We start from the raw sequence: 20541 nt of genomic DNA, 5'->3' as shown, positions 1-20541 counted from the left end.
ATTACTTTTTCTTTGTTATGCCATCATAAATCCTATTGACAGTAGTAATTCCCTTTGGAAACCCAGAACCTGCCCTTGTTTAAATTAGAGGATTTTTCAAAATGAAAATTTTGAAGAGCTCTGCACATAACAAGTGAGATCCCCTTCCTAATTTGCACAAATCACCCCATCATTGTCCTGGTGCAGAGAACAAGGGCTAAGCTAAAATCATCTGTGTGTAAGTAATATTTTTCATGTCATTCACATAAGACAGATACAGCTGAAGAAAAAATGATCATTTAGGAGGTAAATATGGATACAAGGCTAAAGGGAAGGCTTAGATCTGTATGAATGTAAACAAGACTTTGTAAAGTTTTTATTCCTTTATTTACTTGCATTAAAAGATAACAGGCACAATGGAAAAGAGATCTAGGACTTTGCCATCATCTAGTCTAAAAAAGTGAAGTTAAGGAAAACCTAAATTGCAAGTCTAATTCAGTGTTCTGGTGAATTGTGTGAAGAGCTGTCCAGACTGTTTTGTTAGCAGAGAACTGAAATCTCTCTTACAAAGTGGAATAATCGTGTAGACACAACAGATCTGAAAGTGAGGCTTTCCAAGGTCCATCTGTCTGTCTGTCCTGTTGAGCTACCTGGGGCTCAAATGGTACCTCATGGGCTCTCCCTGAATTTTCAAAGCCAGGACATAAATTCATGCCCCCAGATAACTCCCTGGAAAACCTGGTTTATTTCATCGTTAACAAAAGGATTCAGGATCTAGAAGTCCTGAATAATAAGCATTCACTTGCTGTTTCCTTGAACACTGATACCTCTGTGGGAGGTGTCAGGACACTAATCTCTGAGTGCTGATCTTATGCACAGATTTATCTGAAAGGCCTTTGCTTTTGACTCATTCAGTAAATAATTAATTACAGCAACAAAATCCAAGAATCATGGGGTGAATGAGGAGTCACTAAAATCCATGGAATTTTTCCATATTTGTGCATTTACATAAGATCAGGCCTTAGATCTTGAGTACTCTTGGCTAAGCCCTTAAAGTTACTGGCACATTTATCTGCCACAATTTCAATTCAGTTGCCCAGCTGCTGATTCATTGCCAGGTTCCTAAATCTCAGTCACATACTTTTCTGATGTTTCAATATACAAAGCCACCAAAGTCCTGTTACTGAACTGTGCCTTGTGCTCAAGTCATGGCTCTAAATCATTAAAAAATTCTAATTGTGATCACACATAAGCTTTTGGGATATTCAGTTAAAAGGGACTGTCCCTGAAGAAAACTTATTCTCAACTGCGTACGTTATTTCTGAGTTGGGAAAATGTTCAAACTTCCATTGATCAGTTGTAATAAAATGCAGTATAAGGTAATGTTCTGCAGTCAAAACATGGAACCTGGCAGAGAACAATGTAAACCCTACCTACCCCATGAAATAATGCTAAAAACACCTTATCAAATTTTGACCCAGAAACACACATATAGCAAGATAACAAATACCTTGTTCTTGGAAGAAAGCCAGTACTGATTTATATCTTGCAATTCAAATAAATATAAAAAGCCTGCCAGAGCTGACCATGTAAAATTTAACCACCTCATATGGTTTCATTCTATGAAGTGAAAAATATGAGGAAAAAGGTGTTTTTGCACTGTGAATGAGCTATTCAGGAAAAGTGTTATTTATTGAACTCTATGGGAGGGAAGTTAATTTCAGAAGTTATAAATGTGACAAATTATAGCCAATATCTTGGAGGGATAAAATGGAAATGAAAGGAAAGAAAGTCCCTATTTTCATTTAAATAACAATTGGGACTGGGTAATGTTAAATATAGACTTACACCTGCCAGCAACTGGCTGACTAAAAATCTCTGAAACCATCACTGACTAATCAGAGTGGACACTGTCCCACAAAACAGTGGCACTCGTGTTTGTGTGTTCACGGGGATCCACGGGACAGTGCTGGGTAACAATTTCAGCCTAGGGGTGCCTTGTGATTTATTTGCTTTCACTCCTTGCTATTCCTACAGTGTGGATGATTGCCTAAGAAACCTGGCAGAGACCTTGCTCCCAAAGTGAATACTTTCAGGCTAGGAGCTGGAGGGAGGTGGGAGAGGAGAACCATAGTTGCTGTCAGTCTCAGAGCAGCGCAGTTTGGTGCCCTGAATTTGCATTACGGGTCCCCAGGCCATTAGCTTGGGTCACCCCATTTCTGAAATTCCCTTCAGCTCAGACACTTGGTTTAAGACACTTTGGAGACTGCTTTCAAGGGGACTGAGTCCCCACACACATCAGTTTCACAGACTGAGAAGGGCAAAAGGAGAGATCAAATACCTTGAGAAAGGATTTCACATTAAGAAAGAGGAAAAGAGACATGGAAAAAGCAAAGGAAAAGCACTAGAGGACCTAGATAGGGCAGTATGGGCTGTGTGGCAGGAAAAGGTGGGGGACATGGAGGATGCTGCTGAAGGTAGGTAGTGTGTGGGGGTAAAACATTGCAGCAGAAAGGTAGAGGATAGCTTGGTGTTGAAGAAAGTCACTGAAGATCCACATTTTCACTGATTTTGTGAGCTGCTGGTCTTGTATTCAGGCTGGAGAATGTTAGTGTCTCAAATTTACATTTCTTTGTCCTTTCACATCACCTTATCTGTGCCCACCACTAGGCACGTGCACAGGTACCTCCCTATTGAGGCATCCCACACGTGCCCTGCACACATCACCCATGATTCCATCCACAGGCACCAAGGTGCAGGTGTTTGTTGTAACTTTGCTGCCTTAAACATCAGTTTTCTGTGGCTCCTGACACACAAAGATGTCTCAGCCTCACGTAACCTTGATGTTGTGAGCCTGTGCTAATAAATCTGAATAAGTAATAGACAGATACAAATCTGGGTAATAGAGTTAAATATCCCTTCTTAACTCAAATACAAACCAGATGTTTTCCATCTACCAGCAGGCCTCCACAATTATCCACACTGCCCATGCTGTTCCCCCAGCTCCCTGCCGGCCCCTTTCTCCTGGGTGATGAATAAGATGCATCACCATAGCTAACTCAGGGATCGGGTTGCTTTAGTTCAACAGTACTTTATCAGGGAGGTTTGTTGTGTGTTTTTATTCATCTGCCTTAATGCACCTCCTGTTTTACTCAGCTTTGTTTTATTTTGCTCCCTACAATCATAACCTCCCCACAATCACAACCTCTGCCTTGAGTTCCCTGGCTTTGCTGGGGAAGTCAGGCCAGTCACAGGCACAGGGGCTGAAGAAATGTTTCCACAGGGCAGGAAGTGATCCTTGAGGGTGGTGCAGGACAGTGGGTAAGGCTGTGAGGGGACTGGGCCATAGGATGGAGGCCGGGGCTGCTTTGGGCAGAGCTGGGAGCTGTGCCTGTGCTGCCCAGCACTGCCCTCCTGCCATTCCTGAGCACAGGAGCTGCCCTGCAGGGCAACACTGACACGCAGGGGCTTACATCAGGCAGGATCAAAGGCCCCTGTTTTTACTGTGTAACTAGGTTATAATCAGCAGTGGGTTCTCATAATGCTCTTATAAACTACCGTGCCAAAACCCACTGCTGAGCACCAGCGCACAGCGCTCGGGGAGCTTTGGCTGCCCACGGAACAGCCTCAGGGCTGGACTCGTGGGAGTCCAACCAGCCAGCTCATGCCTGAGGTCGCTGTACTCGCTGAAGAGGAGGAAATTTATTGATCTACCTGTGCAGGATTACCAAGATGCAGATGAAAAGATAATGCTGAGCTAAGCAATAATCAGGATGCTCTTTTTTCCTTCCTTATCCCTATATGGAGCAAATTGAGAGCAGTCCAATCTTGTAATTGTGTTTCCACCACAGTGTGCCAAGGCAATCAGAGTTGTCAGGACTAAGCTGTCTTCTTTAAGAGTTAAATTTTATTAACAAGCTTGCCTGCATGTCAGCTACACTAACTCCAATTTGTCCCTTGGATCTGTACAGCAGAGCCTCAGCATGAACCTCTTAGTTTTTCTACATAGAGAACCCTCCCAGCAGGATGATTAGAATAATGTGTGCAAAGACAGCACCAAAATTCAATTAAAACTGGCAATTTTTGTTGGAAACAGACTTGGGAGATCATTTCACATCTCAAAAGCCAGCTTGTATCACTGAGCCAGAAAGCATGGTTTACAGGAAAGGCATGTTAAGGACAGTGCATGACTTGGACATTTGACACTGGGAGATATGGGCTCTAAAATCTGGTATACACAGAACATTTGCTACCAAACTAGTTTTTGATTTTCCAACACTTTCATTGCCTTCTTCCACACTTCCCCCCTGAAATTCTTTGGAACTAAAGGAGTCATCGTAATTGACCTTTAACCATGAAATATTGGCTGGTAGTACAGACAATGCCTCCACAAGGTCAAAGTTGGTTGGATAAAAACCAGATCCTAGAGCTCTGACCTCGTCATATTTAACAATCTCTAAAGACAGTCCAAGAAAAATTGAAGAGCAAACATGCTCTTCTCCAAATAGAAATTCCCTCCAGGGTAGGATTTAAGAGAAAATTTTCCATTGCTGCAGCCTGAGTTGGACTTGATCAGTGAATATTTAAGAATTCAAGGAAGCTTTCTGACTTCAGTTTGACTGAAGTTTGATCAAGGTTTCTATCCTGGGGATTTCAGAGATTTCTTTCCTAGCACCAAGTCCAAAGAAATGGATAGCACTCACATTAAAAAAAAAAAGAAAGAAAAATAAATAAAATAACATGAACATCTGGAAGTCGTCCCTCAAAAATGGTTGTGTATAATCAGGATTAAGCCATTACATGTCTTGCTTCTTAAATGATGGAAAATTGAATTGTTCTGAATTACAGTTCTCTCTGCTAAGAACCTGCTACAGGCAGAAAATAAAAGCAACCACTGCTTAAATAGCAGCCGCAGAATTCCAACTTTTGAAAAACTCAGGCTTCCCCTTCACAAACCATTCAAACACTGGAATGTAAAGTAGTGATGAAAAATGAAAACCATGTCAGCCCAGTAAGCGATATATTAAAAGCAAAGTGTTTGGAGTCAAAGGCCCTTAAATAAATCTAAAATACATACTTTATTTTAAGCCCTAAATCTGCTGCTGCTAATCCTCATATTTAAAGCCAGAAATCTATTTTCCTGGAAAGCAGCTGAAGCAAGATGGAATTTGACATGGCTAGCACCACACTGTTACTGTCTTCAATATTTGTTGTGTCCATCATTACCAGTAATATCTCTCTGTTGTATTTCAAAATTACTCTTATACTTAATGTACTCCAATGAATAGAAAATAGCCAAAACCTGAAAGCCCAATTCCCTGTTCTCTGGTGCAATAAATACAGTAGTTGTAGGTGGTATCCTAACCTGCTAAACCGCCCCATTTCCTTCGCTGACAGCAGCTAGCATTCACACCTTGTCTTTTCATCAAACTTTGCACACGTTTAATCCTGAGCCAACTGTGGGCCTGGCAAGAATTTTTGTCACCCTTTTAGACTGCAAGGAACTGGAAGAGGGAGGTCAATGAGCTGCCCAGGGCCTAGAGGTTCGTGATGCTATAATAAGAGTTAGAAACTGGAGGTGATGTGGTCCCATGGCTATGGCACATGCTCCTGGGAGCCAGGAACTCTGCATTTGGTGTTCTCTGCAGCAGAGAGGTGGAAGGGATCTTCTGTGATCTCTTCTGCCTCTGAACATCAGTTTTAACACTTACAGGAGTCCTTGGACAGAAGGGGTCATAGCACAACGAAATTCTTCTCCATGTGCCTCTGGGTATTTCTGTGTGCAAAGATGGATGCAGAAGTGAGAATAGATGCAGTGAGAAAGATTTATAAATTCTTACTCTAATTTAATAAAATTATAAATATACTATTACTCAAAGATTTAGAAATTATCTTTTCTAATGTGTGAGAAACAAGGAGAAAAAAAATGACATGTTGCTGTGAGATTCTAGTGCCTGAATTTTGGGCTCTTCTGTGACAATGAATAAGAGCATTAGCCTTGGGCAGAGGTGCCCATAGCCCTGTGGAGCTCATGGCAGTGAGGGCAGTGGGAACCCCTCCAGTCCTCAGTGCAAAATAAATATTTGTCTGCCATGTGAGCCTCTGAATAGCATCCAGCAAGAAATTTGAATAATAATTAATAGCTTGCTCCCAGCAGAGAGGAAGCTTCTAAATTTCTTCTGGCAGGAACTTTGTGAGGAAGAAGAGCCCAGTCCTTGTGCAAGCACTGCAGGCACTCCTCCTGACAGCTAATGCCTCCAGCTTGACCACAGGCTTCAGCCTTGACAGATCTTTGAATCCCTGTTTCTCCTTTTTTTAATATAAAAACCTATTGGTTTAGGTTAAAATCAGAAAATCCCTTGGGGTTCAGTGGGATGGGACTAATTAGGCAGCATGGACATAATGTGGTCTACACAAGCAGTGACTAACTCCTGACATATGGCTAATGAACAGACCTGACAAATAAATGAAACAGGGCAGAGTTTTCTCCTGCCAAGTAACACATTTTTGTGCCAAATATATTTGAAACAAAATAATCCAAGTAATTCTGTTGATTTTTAATCCCAGGTTTTGATTTTCACTTTGTTTTTAAACTTCTCTGATCTTTGTGAAGGGGAGGTGGAGGGACTAAGGCTCATATTTCTATCCTTTTTTTCCACAGACAAAGGAAAGGGAGAGGAGAGAATGGAAGAAAAATGCTTGTGTTCAGTCTTTCTCCATATCTCCTCAGATACTTTATTTCTCCCACTTTTCTGGCTGGGGACTATAGTAAGAGAAAAAGTGGAGGCAATATATGAAATTAGGAAGGAGCAAAGGTTTCTTTCTTTTATTTATTCTTGTTTGTTTTGTTTTCCCTCTTTTTATTACAAGTAGTTAAGAGATTGATGAAATGATACTGAAAATTCACCAATTCAAATACTGAAAAGTTAAATCCAATCAAAGACTTGTTGAGCAACACTGAATTAAAAAGTTGAATTTTGATTTACTGAAATGTTTTACTGGAATTAAATACTCACAAAAAGTTGCATCATAAAGTTAATATTCCAATAGTAGGAGAATATAACTGATAAAGGAAGGGTACAAATAGAGAATAAACAGGCAATAAACATAAAATGCAGAAACAAATTATTTCAGGTCATGATTCTGGAATCTGTGATATTTCCCTAATATGGAGGACATTGTAGAAACACCAGTCAGTCTCAACCTTCAAGGCACTGAGTTTTCTTAGCACCTTGTCATTTCCACTGAAGTGTAACATCTTCAGTATCTCACAGTATCTGCCCCCCACTCCCATATGTCTGGTGCGAAATTTCCCCAGACTGTCCCCATATGGGACTGCTCTGGTCATGGAAAAGCTCCCTGTCTCCAGCCCTGCTGTGTCACTTGTTGCAACCATGACTTATGGATGAGCTTTATCACTGCATGAGAGACTCAGCCATCCACAGCCAAGTAGTGAAAACCACAATCCTTGGAATAAAATAAACCAACATACAGTTATTGCCACTGTTGCTTTTGCTACAGTCAAGGGAGCTTTCAAAATATGTTTCCAAGTACATTTCCCAACATCTCACCTTCAGAGCTTTGTTTCACAGGCCTCGCCTACAAATCTCAGCCCCCACCCAGGCATGCTGATGGTCTGTTCTATGCTGAGCCTCCATCACTGTGTGACTGAGAGTCTCTGTCACACACACCGTGCCAGAAATGCTCTACATACTTAGAGAAGTCTGGGCTGTCCTTTCATATGACCTTAGTCTGACTAAAATTACTCTTCTGTGCTTGAACCATGCAGCTGATATTCTTCATGATGAGGAGATAAATATCAGATCAGGATGGAGTTTCTTTTTTTTGGTTTTTTGTTTTTTTTTTTTTAACTAATAGAGGGACTAAAATCTGACACTATCTAATTATTAAAATATGAGGAAAGGGGGAAAATGGATGGTTTAGACACTCATACCAGACGACAATTTTGTCACTCAGCATCACCCTGTTTGGAGGCAAGGTCTTGAAACTGGGCTGTCTGCTCACTGAAGATACTGGGAAACACCTTTGGGTGCTCTCAGGAGGCTTTTGCCTATATTGGGCAAGCTAATTTTAACTTCCCTAATGTTACATCCTTTCCCCAGAGGTTTTGCCTGCACTGAGCACCTGTCAGTCACTCTGGGGCAATAGGAAAGGAGCCAGACTTTATTCACCACTGCTCCCCAATTTCCTGCCATTCTCTCCCTCATGTTGGACCAAGCACAGTGGTTTTCTGTCCACTTCCCAAAGGAGTCTTTTACTGCCAGTTTGGACTGAGCTGTTTCGTTTTGGGAGGTCTTCATAATCAAGCACCACTAGAGGACTTGAAACAAACCAGAGAGATTTCATGGTTTCCTTTCAAAGGACTCATGTACCAGGAATCAGCTGTGTCTCTGAGGAGCTGTATTCACAGGGAACTGGGGAAGCCAAGCCCAGGGTGGCAGCCTGGGGACATGATCTGGGATTTGTGGACTCTCAGTGAGTATCTGTGCTGCATGGAAAGTGCCACTGAGTAAAGGATATGCCTTCCTGTGTGCTGAAAGCAGAAGGAGATTCTGTCATGTACAGACAACTTCTTTATCCCAAGAGTGCATGACTTGCAGCCCAAGCCTGAGACACCTCTGCAGCACTCCCCATTTCTGCTGATGTGTCACCTTGGATGCTCCCATGGGGGTCAAGGCTCTGTGGTGGAAACACAGAAGCTATGGAAAAAGTATCCCCCCGTGACCTGTGTGCTGAGGAGAGGCACTGCCTCCCTTTAGCTCTCTGGCAGTGGTGCCAGCTTCTGTGGAGCAGAAATTGCTCTCTGTTCCTGCTTATTCAGATGCTGAGCACCCAGGTTACCAAGGTGTTGCAAGGACTAGCAACTAAGGCACTCTAATGCACTTTACCACCCCATTTACCTTTCCTAAAATCCAGTTTCCAAAAGATATGGCTATCTTCTTCACTTACCTAGAAGGTCATTTCAGAGACCAGCAGGCCTGTGCCAGACTCCTTCCATCAGGAGCCTCTCAGGAGAGTCTGTATGGCAGTGCTGGTCCTACTCAACCTACATGACACAAAAAAGAGGGAGGTCTGCTTAGATTTTTTTTTTTTTTTAACAGTAGAAACAGGAAAAAATTCATACTCTTGGTGAAAACAATGGGAGAAATAAAATTAATGCTTATTACTTCACCCCCTTTCCTACCTCCATGTATTCCTGGTCTGAGCCAGGGGACTGGGAGAACTAGAATTTAACCTAAATCCCCCCACTTTGTGTCACTTCTTTTAGATATTTTTGGAGGGAGATGTTGCAGGTGACCTTCTCAAATACCTGTACCGTGTGTAAGGGGGAAAAGTGGTAAAAGCCATGACTAGAATTTCAGGAAGAAATCAGTAGTCCTCTGGAGACCTGGTATGCTACAGCCCTCCAATCTAGATAGAAACAGCAGTGTGTGACTCAGACAACCACCATCCTCAGTAGTCAAGGAGGACTTTATGGGTTAGTCCAGCACAGCTCCATGAGAATTGCAGTGTGCTGGCAGCAAGCAGGGTCAGCTCACAAACAGCAAAAGGACAGAAAGGAAATGGTCACATTTATACCAAATGCCAGGCCTCAGACTGTGCTGCCACTTCCATCTGTGGCCACACACCTGATGATAGAAACACTGTGAGTGCTTGGTCAGAGCTCTCACTGAGCAGTGTGGCCCTGTCAGGCAGCCCTGCACAGCCCAGAGCACGGGCTGAAGGTGTGTAACACTGCAGAGCTGCTCAGCATTGGCAGCAGAGCCAGGAACATCATGTCTTTTCCAGCTGCAGCTCTTGCAAATCCGTGGGAAACTTCTCCTCTCAAATATCGCCATTAGTATGCTATATTCATTCTTGTTGTCTGGCTTGTATTTCTGGGTGCAGATAATTCCAATGCAGTTACATAAAGCTATCCTCCATTTTGGTATCAAGCCATATATTTTCAACTCTATAATATTTGTCACTAATATAAGCATATATTTATATGTGTAAAATGCCAAATTGGCATATGAACTCTTGGCTAAGCCAGGGCCTGGAGACTTCTCCACATGGCATCCCTCCAGGCTGCAGGGATTGCTTCCACTTCAAATAACTACTTTTCCTTGAAAGCTTCTGTGGCACCTGTGTTAACAACAGCAAGAGACCCTCAGGACCCTGTCAAAGCACACTTGGCAGCTGCATAGCAGGGAGGGAGCACTGACTTTTTTATCCTTGTCCCTTGAACCTCCCTGTGCTGTGAAAGCAGAGCCATGTGTGCAGCCCATTGGCAAAGCCTTCCTGTGCCACAGGCTCCTTTTCACCACAGCTGAGCTCCCAAACCCCCATCACCTCCCATCTGCAAGGTATTCTCACATCCAAGCCCAGAACAGCTCTGCCTGTGTTGGGATGCTGCTTCAGCACTCAAAACAGACTCATCTTGTCTATCTCTCCCTCTTTCTTTATCGGCCCTGCTCTGGCTTCCCCAGTTAAGCTGCCCAAGCACCTCACAAACGAAAAATTTCCTGAAAAGTCTCCTCCCTGGGGCTGCCTTGGCTGCTGTGTCCACTTTCTCATTTTGTGCTGCTTCTCACACATCATCTCATAGTAGCAGGCTCTCTGAATCTAGCACTGCAGCAGTAAGTGACAAAGAAGTTGATTGCAAACAGATATTTTTGGTATGCATACATGTGAATGCATACTTATGTTCAAGACTGGAAATATTAAAATTGTTTTATTTCCTTGTATTTTCCCCCACTCATTTCATGTTCCATTTTTAGCTGTGCTTGCAATTTACTTGGAACCTGCCCTCTTAAGTCAGATGGATGAATTATTGCTTTGCTTTCTATGGGAAAATAATACTATAGAACAGTCACTCCAGCATACACAAGTATTACTGGCAAGGAATATGTAGGTAGTTTAGATTTATATGGCTCTAAGTGAAAGCAGAACTTGGCTCTGTTCTGCCTGACTGTCATGAAAAGAGATAGTCACAATGGGCTTTAGTATGAACTTGGCTCCTAGAAATTACAGCAATAAAAATAGCAGTGCCATCATTTGTTAATTTTAATTATTCCAAAGCTCAGACATTCAATCCTGTTCTTAAACGGATGTGCTGAACAGAAACACTGAAAAGAAAGTAGTAGTTCTTTAACCAGCACAATACAGACAACATAAAGCCCTCCAGGAATTTATACCATCAGCACATGGTTTGAATACTACAGGTTCTTCTAGACAGAAGAAAAAAAATTCTTTTCCATTTTTTCCAACATCCTTTTTTTTCCATATTTGTAGAGTTTCTTAAGCAAGTTTCTCTTACTGAGGTGAATTCTATGCAAATGTAGAGACACATTATGGTGGCTGACCCATGCCTTGGACACTTGCAGGCAAAAATGCCAGCAGCCAGGCTGTGATCCTCATGTCTTAACAAAAGATGGTCAGGAGACTACAACCAACAGGAATCAGAAGGAAGAAAACAATTTTTTTTTTTTTATTTTATTTTTTTTTTTTTAGTTAGAACTTTTCCACAGGGTCTTGGGACTATTCTCAAAGCTCTGATGATTGTCCAAGCCTTATACATGTTCTTATTGTCTTACAGATGGTAATGGTACTGATTTACCTTTTTGTGTCTGTCAATATCCAATAAACAGCATTTGAGAGCTAAGCAATTCCAAGCAGATCCTGCTGCACATTCTGTGCATTAAAAGCTCAGAAACAAAAGGTTTCACTCAAATGTCACATGCAACTTTGATATCTTGTTCATTTCTTGAATGGATGTGCTTACTTTCAAGTTCATTTAGGGCTGATGACAAGTGCCATACTGACAAGCCCAAATTTTTCCACAAATTCCTCTTATCTTCATGGTATTGGAACCTAGCATCTTCCAGTTGGCCATGAATTTGTGCAGCACATCCATTCAATGTGAGGTTATCTTCCTTCACATCCTCTTTCTGGTGAAAGTCGTGCACACAAAGCCAACATGTTTGGGTAGTATTTTTCTGAAGAAGTTAAATTCTGCAGCCAATTGTGTCGCACAGCTGTCACGGTGTATGTGCTGTTAGTTCCTTCCTGCCTCACTTGCAAACTTCCCAACAGTTTCTGAATCCAGTGGCCACTTTCAGGCACACTGGACAAAACAGAAGAGCTATCAAAGATAAGATGTTCCTAAAAAGCAGTGAAAACCAGGATTTGGATAGAGGATGGAGACCCCAGTGAGCATTGTGAGTGAGGGAAGGACTGCAAGGTGAGAGAAATTTGAACCTATCCTATTTGATTGCCTGCTGGGAAGGAGCAAACATATTTGAGAGCCAGGCAGTACCACATGACTCAAAACAGGCAGTGGCACATGTTGCTTTTGGTTTCCCCGGAGTCAGAGGATCACTGGAGAAGAGATGAGAGTCTGTGACGTATTTCAGGCAGTGCATGGAAAAGTGAGGTCATGGGAAATGCTTGCATTGGTTGTCATTATGCTTATGACATCCAGAGATCCCATAGAAAAACAGGCTGCATCAATTTGCATGATCAGGAAATAACTTGTTTTAATATTTGCCTGCTCATTGTTCCCTGCAGAAGAAATGGGTTATGGCAAATGCCTGGCACTGCGACACAGAAAATTGAGCTGCAGGATGTCCCCAGAGGCTGGTGCAGAACAGTTTGTCCTCTGTGCCAATGTGTTTCCATGTGCAGAGCTGTCACAAACCTCAGATTCCCCTGCAGATACAGGCAACTGAAATTAGTTTCACTCCTAAAACAGAAATTTCACTCAAATTACCTTCTAACGTGGCAAACAGAGCACATGTCCACAAGCTGCTGCTACAGGCAAAGTTTTGTTAACCTGCAGTCAGTGAGTTACTCTAATTTCACTGTGATGCTGCAAGACAGGAATGAGATTAACTAGAATGGAAGTTTAGCAAAAAGCACACATCTGCAGGACCATTAGTAATGATACCATTGCATCTTTTTCTGTACAAATGTATTCCCAGTAATGACACATCCTTTTCCTGATGTGCTTAGCTTGTTTTTCCTCTTACATTTCCCCATGCAAAGAGTAGCAATTGCAATGAAATGAAGGGAGAATCAGAAGAGGAGGATATATAGATAGATAGATATGTACTGTGACAGTATGTCTTTCATCAAACAAAATGAAACTTCCCCTAAAGCAATCACACTGTGCTCAGGAACACATGTTGCCCCATCATGGAGTCCTTCTGACTGATCATTAGTCAAAATCAGAGCTCTTTCCTTTCCTGCCTGTGCTTTTACACAGAGCAGACACATTGGTAATGAAGATGACTGCCTGCATGGGCTTTGCACATGAACTTTCTCCAAAAGCAATTCTTTCACATCAGTTTTCCATCAAAATCCTCCTGTCCAGCTAATTCCTATGAGGCATCCTTAGGCCTCCCAGCTGGATGGACCTATTCCCTGACCTTGGCATACATTTTATAGTTAAACTTGCAAAAGCAAGCAATTTTTCAGACTGCCAGTCCAGGCAAGAAACCCGGGTTCTAAGAAGCCACACACTATGCACATGTTTTGTTTTACTGAGATCACTGGATTTGGCCAGCTGCTGACTCCTGGATTAATGACCAATACCTCCTCCCCTCAGGTGTCCCACTTAGGTTTTCCCTGGAGAAATGGGGCATCCATCAGACCTGCTGGGATTTGAATCCCAAATTACTTTGGACATTGACCTTTCCAACACTGCATGATTTTTTTTAAGCAGTTACTGAAATCTCAATTAATGATTTATTTATTTTATAATTAATCAGCCCAATGGAGGAAAAAGGGATAGACTCTGACAGCTCCTTATTCCCAGAGCTGCTTATCAGCATGTACAGTAAACAGGGAGAAAAATCATAAATATTTAATTATTCCCCAAGATAAGGGATTTCAGAATGAAGAATTGCTTCCCAGTGGAAGACTTCAGTGCAATGTACCGAAAATGGGTCACAGATTCCTAGAATGTAAAGTTTGTCATGGGCCTTCCTTGGAGCAAAGGATTTTGTCCCACTCCCACACAGCTCCCAGGGGTCCCAGGCAGCTCCACCTCAGCATGGGAAGCCAGGGCTGCACCTGAACGTGTCTGCATTATCACCTGCATTCCTGACCTTGAGGAACGGGCTGAAACCCCATTTGGTTTCTCATTTCAGAGGAACATAGCTTTTTCCAGCACCACAACTGCTGTTTAGGTGTTTTGCCAGTGTGGAGATGAGGTATTTTTCTGCTTGCTTTGGGAACACTTGCAGGCTGGAGGAACCATGCTCCCCACAGCCCATGCAGCCTCTGACTCTGCCAGGGGCTCACTCCAGCAGCACCCCCCGCAGTGGGAACTCGGCAAAGCCTGGACCAACCCCACAAAACTCAGCCAGCTGGGACAGAGGAGCCTCCAAGGCCCATCCCACCATGGGGCCCTCTGGGCAGGGATCCTGGAGCTGACAACAGGAGGTGGGTGATGGACTCCTTCTGAAAGAGAAATGATGTTCCCCAATCCCTGCAGGAAGCTGTTCTGGTTCCTGGCTCTATTTAGCATTCACAGCAATGACTTGGCATGTTCTCTACATAAATCCTGATAAACTCCTAACCTCAAAAACATCCTGTAACTAGAGGTTGCCATGTCTAGTTGCCATATGGTGTGAAAAAGTGCTTCCCTTTATCACTATTACATTTGCTCCTTTGGCTGAGTTTCACTGAACCACTTATTTTAAAGACAATGTGAATATTGATTCTTCCCTCTCTTATCTATCCCACCCACCCTCTACATACATTTCTCATGTCCACTCTTATTAATCTCCCCTTCAATGTGAATTCCTCCAACTGTTTTCAGTTTCTGAGGAAGAGAGTTTTGCTTGTCCACATCAGTAATGGCATCAGTCATTACCTGCCTACGTTGAATACAGACCGAAAGAATAGCAGCCAGGAGATCAAGGCAACTGTAACCCACTATTCAAAAATTAGGTCAAGCACCACTTCTTTTAATATAGCTACAGAAATAACTTAAGGCTTTACAACAACATCTTTTGTCTCTGTTTGTGGCATTATTTTACTATTATTATATTCTCTACAGTAGGCCATATGTTTTATTAATTTTCAAAAGTATAAACTGCTTTTTAAGCTTCTATTTAAAGAGCTCTTGGCAAACTGTATAAGGGCTAAAAGATCTTTTTTTAAATGCTTTTGATCCCTTCTCTAAGCATATCATCTGACTTGAATAGTTTACATTTTGAAGGCACTCAGTTTTTTTATGTTCTATGTGATGGTCAGTTAATGGTACACATCACACCTTTGTGGTATCTACATTATCTGTTTTCTATAAGTGTGCCACATCACTTATAGAAGCTGCATCATTTTTTTTAATAATTCTAGTGCAATTGCAATAACCAAAGTCTAGTTTGCATGGTCCTTCCAGTCTTTAATGTTTAATCTAAGTGTCCTGGTATAATTTAAGTATCTATTAATTATTCTAATATTCAGCCTGACTGTGAAGCAGTCTGTGCAGCTGCTTTACAAAAAGCCTGCATTTCAGCCTTCTAATGGGAAAAATTATATGCCTGGACCCCAACTTCAGTTTGCAGAGCCACCTTGTCTGTTCCCCTATAACCCTACCCTAAAGCTCCCCCTTTAGGGAGGGAGAGAGGAATCTAAGGAAATTATTACTGTTATTCTCTCTTCATTATGAAAAAAAGAGTCCCCCTTCCTCCTCTGTCCCTTCCAGCCCTTTCCTAGCATAACCATCTCTTGCACTATAAAGACATGACACAGGGCAGAAGAGCCTCAGTTTATGTGTGAGCATCAACTGCAATGAGACAGTGTAGTTTAATGATTAAAAGGAAAACTAAATATATATAGTTTTTTGCAGGATGCTCAATGTTAGTTCTGCAGTGAGGGGGAACCCTTGAATATCTTAACTGTCCTCTCAAAAATAACCTTCTTCCTTTTAAAATAATGGTCCTTGTGAATTCCTGATAAGAGTGTTTTCATTCCCAGAAGTCACACCAGGACTACAGCTGTTAATCAAAAAGTTTCTAGGCAAAGCTGTCACCTTGAAATCCATGTTTTTATCAGTGTCAGTACTGAAAATAAAAGCAGTCCCTTGGTCTGATTGTGTTGATCCGCATTCTAAGACCCAAGGGAGTTTATTTTTATTGTTTCTCTAAAATATAAAAAAGGACAATTAAAAATAATTATATATGAACACACAAGCAAAGAGGAAATGAATAAGCACTAAGCTCAGAACAATGGGATGGGTCATAAACGACGTGCCAGGCCAAATGAGAACTGTAGCCTTGGCTCCAGCCCTGCAAGGGCTTCTGAATGTCCTTAACTCTATTTCCCCTGGCCTGGTCCTGCACTGATTATGTCATTAGGGGCCCAAGGTCAGTAAGAACAAGGGCAAGCCCTTAAGAATCCTTCTTGCCCAGGCATGTCTGTAACTGGAGAAGAACAGTACCTCTGAAGTCATGCTGGTGTTGTGCTGAGGGAGAATTTGTTTCTCTGTGGGCTTAATGATGACTTTGGAGAGAAAGGATCTGAAAAACGGTCTGAGAAAGGGTCCAGGAAGGGTCTGGTGGAGGTGAGGTGGTCACTGTTTCTCTCTGAAATCAAAGAGTTAATGTTCCATCAGAGCATCAGGACACATCATGGTGGGTGTCAGATCTTTCTGCATCATGGTGTCCCTGCATCTTTTTGTTTAAAGTGAGACTACTCTGTGCTGCAGTGGGGTGCTCTTTGGTTTACCAGCAGACATGTTACATCTCTCTCTAGGAGTCTGTTTATCTTGTTACATTTTCAGAAGGCATTTGTCCAATCTACCCTCAGCTCATTCAGGCTGAAATTCACATTGAATCAAAATATCCCCACAGAGGTGTGGAGGAATGCCTGTTGCTGAGATTGCACCACACTTGGGTCAATTTATCCCGAGCTATTAAATAATCTGGCAGTGGCCTCTTAAGCAGACCCAGAGCAGTGTGGTTAAAGAAGCCTGCAGCTCACTGAGAAATGTGTTGTCCTTAGCTGAGGCCTGAGAATTGGAAACATTAGTTATAAAGTAGACAAAAATGTAAATAGAAGAGCGATGTGTTGACCACTGCAGGCAAACCCAAGGAGCCAGGGGAACAGAAAGAACTGTAAGTCTTTGTTCAGATGCTGTGACACAGCTGACCCCAAGGTGGCTCAGGACAGAGATCTCCTACAGGCCATCCAATAACTCATAGGAAGTGGAAGAAACTTTAACAAACATTTTCACAAATATCCAAACAAGGAGATATGGTGGCAATAGGAGATTTTAGTTACCCAAAACTGTATTGAAAAAACAATAGAGTAACTTAAAAACTCTAGTACATAACCAAGGTTTTCAGCAGGAGTAGAAGAGTGAAAAGATCCTGAAAGTTTTCTGTGCTAGAATATTAGAGCAATCTACCCCTATGCAGAAGAACACCAGGCACATGGAGGTACTATTCCAGATGCAGCAACTTCCTGAGCACTTTTAAATGTGTAACACAAACCTTCAGCTAAGGATAAGTACAAGAGAATAAGACAAACAACAGAATACAGAAGCAAAGCTGCTACAGCACAGAAGGCATTTCAGTTTAAGAAAGACATCAACGGGAACTGGGAAAGGTTCTATAAATACATTTTAATTAGAGGAAGAAAAAGGAAAGTCTTGATCCACTGCTAAACAGGAAAAGAGAACAAGTAACAAATTTTACAGAGAGGCCTGGCATGTCTCTTTATCCAGCCCTTATTGAAAAAAAAAAAAAAAGTTGTTTGTGCTCTTTGTTAAGCTAATTAACGAAATTATTTTTAAAATTAGTAGAACTGCAGGTCAAAACAGGAAAAGACCAAGTTTAAGAATACTTCAATAAGCTTACTGCACACAAGTCAGCAGGGCCTCATAGAATTCACCTGAACTTATTCAAGAAATAAGATTAAGTAGTCTGTGAATAGCTAAAAATTATTGTAAAGGATTCTTAGAGAACAGGATGAGCCCTGGAACACAGGAGAAGGGTGACTATAGTGCTGAAATTTAGAAAGGAATAATGAGACCCCAGGAAGCTATAAACCACTCATCCAGGTTTCCCAAAAATCTGGAATGAGTTATTAAACACTCAGTTTGTTAAACACCCAGAATTATGGCATGGTGATAAAAAGCAGTCTCCTTGAATTTGTCAAGAACAAATCATGTCAAACCTGTCTATTTCCCCCTTTTCCACCTGAGTATCTGACTTTGTGAATAAAGAGCAAGTGGATGTGATTTATCTCATCTCCTGATACGATGGCCTTAGGTATGAGCTACAATGTAGACACAACAAGAGGGGTACACAACTGGGTGAACTTTACTCCAAAACAACAGCTATCAATTGTTCTATCAAATAGGAAGTTGTTCAGGTGGGATTCCTCTGGGATCTTTTCAAGGCCTGTTTCCATTCTTTTCACTAATGATGCAGAGGATGAAATCTGTGGTTATCATTAAACTTGAAGAGGCTACAAAAGGATCAAAGGCAGAGGATCACAGCACAGAAATTATCTGGAAAGATGGTCCACAACCAACCTGATTAAGTAACCACTAGGATAAAGTGTTACTTTCAGGGAGAGGAAATCAAATTCCCAACTAAAAAGCTGGAAGAATTTTTTAAGCAGTGGCATGGCAAAAGAAGGTCTGAGGAATGCAACAAATTACAGGCTGAATTTGAGCTCGCAGTGCAGTGCCCAGACAAAAAAATATAGGTACCTGAGTTGTATATATGAAGCACCACACATAAGACTAATAAAGCAATTATCCTGTTCTGAACTTCGGTGGGGAGGTTTCAGTAAAAAAGTCTTTGTGACATTTGGGGCATTTTACTTTACTAAAGATATAAATATATTGGAGACAATCCAGAGGAGATCAACAAGTATGATCAGAGATTTGGAATATGCAGCCAGTGAGACAGAAAGAATTACACTTGTTTAGTCTATAGAAGATTGTTTAGTTTAGAGAAGATGAAGGTGAGGCAAGACTAATTTCTAATTGCATAAAAATCTCCAATAAAAATTACAGTAAGCAATTCTTTTTTAAAAAGTAAGGATGAGAAGAGATCACCTAAATACTCAGCAAAGGCTGCTAGGAGTGGAGTCTGGGGAAAGCTTTCCTTCCATGGGTACAGCAAAGTAGATGATTGTCCAGGCTCCTTCACTGGAGAGGCTTAGGTGCAGGTTAGGGAAATGCCTTCAAGAAAGAGAGAAAATACACTAGTTTGGGCCCCAAGAAATCTCTCTCTTTGGAGACCCTTCCCTCCCTGAGGTTCTTGCAGCTTTGGGGATTAGTAGCTGAGGGTGCAGGTGTATAATTTCTGGTATTATAATGCAGTGACTTTGTTAGTGCTTTAATAGCAATGATTTTATATATCGTAATGATCAGCCTAAACAGCCCTGGTCCCAGCTGCCAAATGTCCTTGCCTATCAAATTTCTTCTCCTCCCGTGGAGGTAAGATATACAATGAAATAAGTTAATGTTTACTGGGTTTTTTAAAATTGGTGTTGATCCCTGTATAAACACTGAGTGTGTCTCCATTTCTATCATCCCAGGTACACAACCTGTCAGTGTGCCAAATCTCTATGAGGGCACAGCCCAGGTGCACTTCTGCCTCCACTTTTCCCAAATGCAGTAAGACAGATTTGGCTGCATCCTGGCCAAGATTCACAGGATGCTCAGCCAGGGTACCCATCTACTCCAGCAAGACCATGGGGGAATTGAGGGAAGCATTTGAGTCACATCTGGGTCTGGGGCACATGCTGCAGCCTCTCACATCAGCATGGAGAGGAATCCTCTGAGAGGGAGACTCCCTGGGATCCCATCCCTTCCAGCAGCTGTTTTGCTCAGACCCCACTATTTGGAAAGGGCTCAGTGCTCCCCAGCCACATGTATACTTTACAGGATGGCACATTTCCTGCCCAAATAATTGCACCCAGGAGGGTCTAGAAATGAATACCAACTTCCAGGTACTGCAAAAGGGGAAGGGAGATGAAGAGAAGCCCTGTGAGATCCATCCACCTTCAAGAATCTTTAATTATTGTACACAGACAGGCATAATTTGTCTCCATCAGCTGTTAATCCCTATGTCAGAAAAACAGTATTCAGAAAACCTGGGCTAAGTTAAATCCATTAGCTGAAACTGTTCCGCTTTCTTTTTCAATATGCTTTTATGTATCTCTTTAAAATTATAACCTAATATATATATATATATATATTTTAAAATTTCAGAGGTGGAATTTTGCAGCTCATTTATTTTAGTGCCACATTTTGTTTTCTTAACTGCTGGGGTCTTGCACATCTGGTGAACAAGCAACATTTTGTGGGGGCCTAGCTATTTCCTGTGAGGCTCTGATGTGTTTTGTACTATCACTGCACTGGTCTGCAAGTGACACCAAGTAAAGGTACTCAGGCTGCTTTCCTGTCTTGAATGCTGTAAATCAGTGCCAAAAAAACAAGGGCGTCAGGAAACTAATGAAGAGGAGAAATGGCAGCAGTCATCAGAACAGATGCCTCCAGGTGATGGCCAAAGATAGTATTAGGGAAATGAT

General features: G+C 41.9%; 1 long non-coding RNA gene across 2 annotated transcripts in view; it reads right to left on the bottom strand.

Annotated features, from left to right (window-relative positions):
* The window catches only part of LOC116183786 (uncharacterized), an 82184-nt gene that overhangs the window by 9449 nt on the left and 52194 nt on the right, over window positions 1-20541 (bottom strand). Inside the window, exons 2-3 of one of the 2 annotated variants that reach the window (XR_014956136.1) lie at window positions 8950-9046; window positions 5691-5755 (exon numbers count right to left, since the gene is read on the bottom strand). This is a non-coding gene — a long non-coding RNA (uncharacterized LOC116183786). The remainder of the gene's footprint in view (window positions 1-5690; window positions 5756-8949; window positions 9047-20541) is intronic. The other variant, XR_014956137.1, reaches the window with a different exon arrangement.

The sequence above is a fragment of the Lonchura striata genome, chromosome 6, assembly GCF_050655825.1.
Source record: "Lonchura striata isolate lonStrDom1 chromosome 6, ASM5065582v1, whole genome shotgun sequence".
Taxonomy (NCBI): domain Eukaryota; kingdom Metazoa; phylum Chordata; class Aves; order Passeriformes; family Estrildidae; genus Lonchura; species Lonchura striata.
This window is presented reverse-complemented; position numbering and strand designations above follow the sequence as displayed.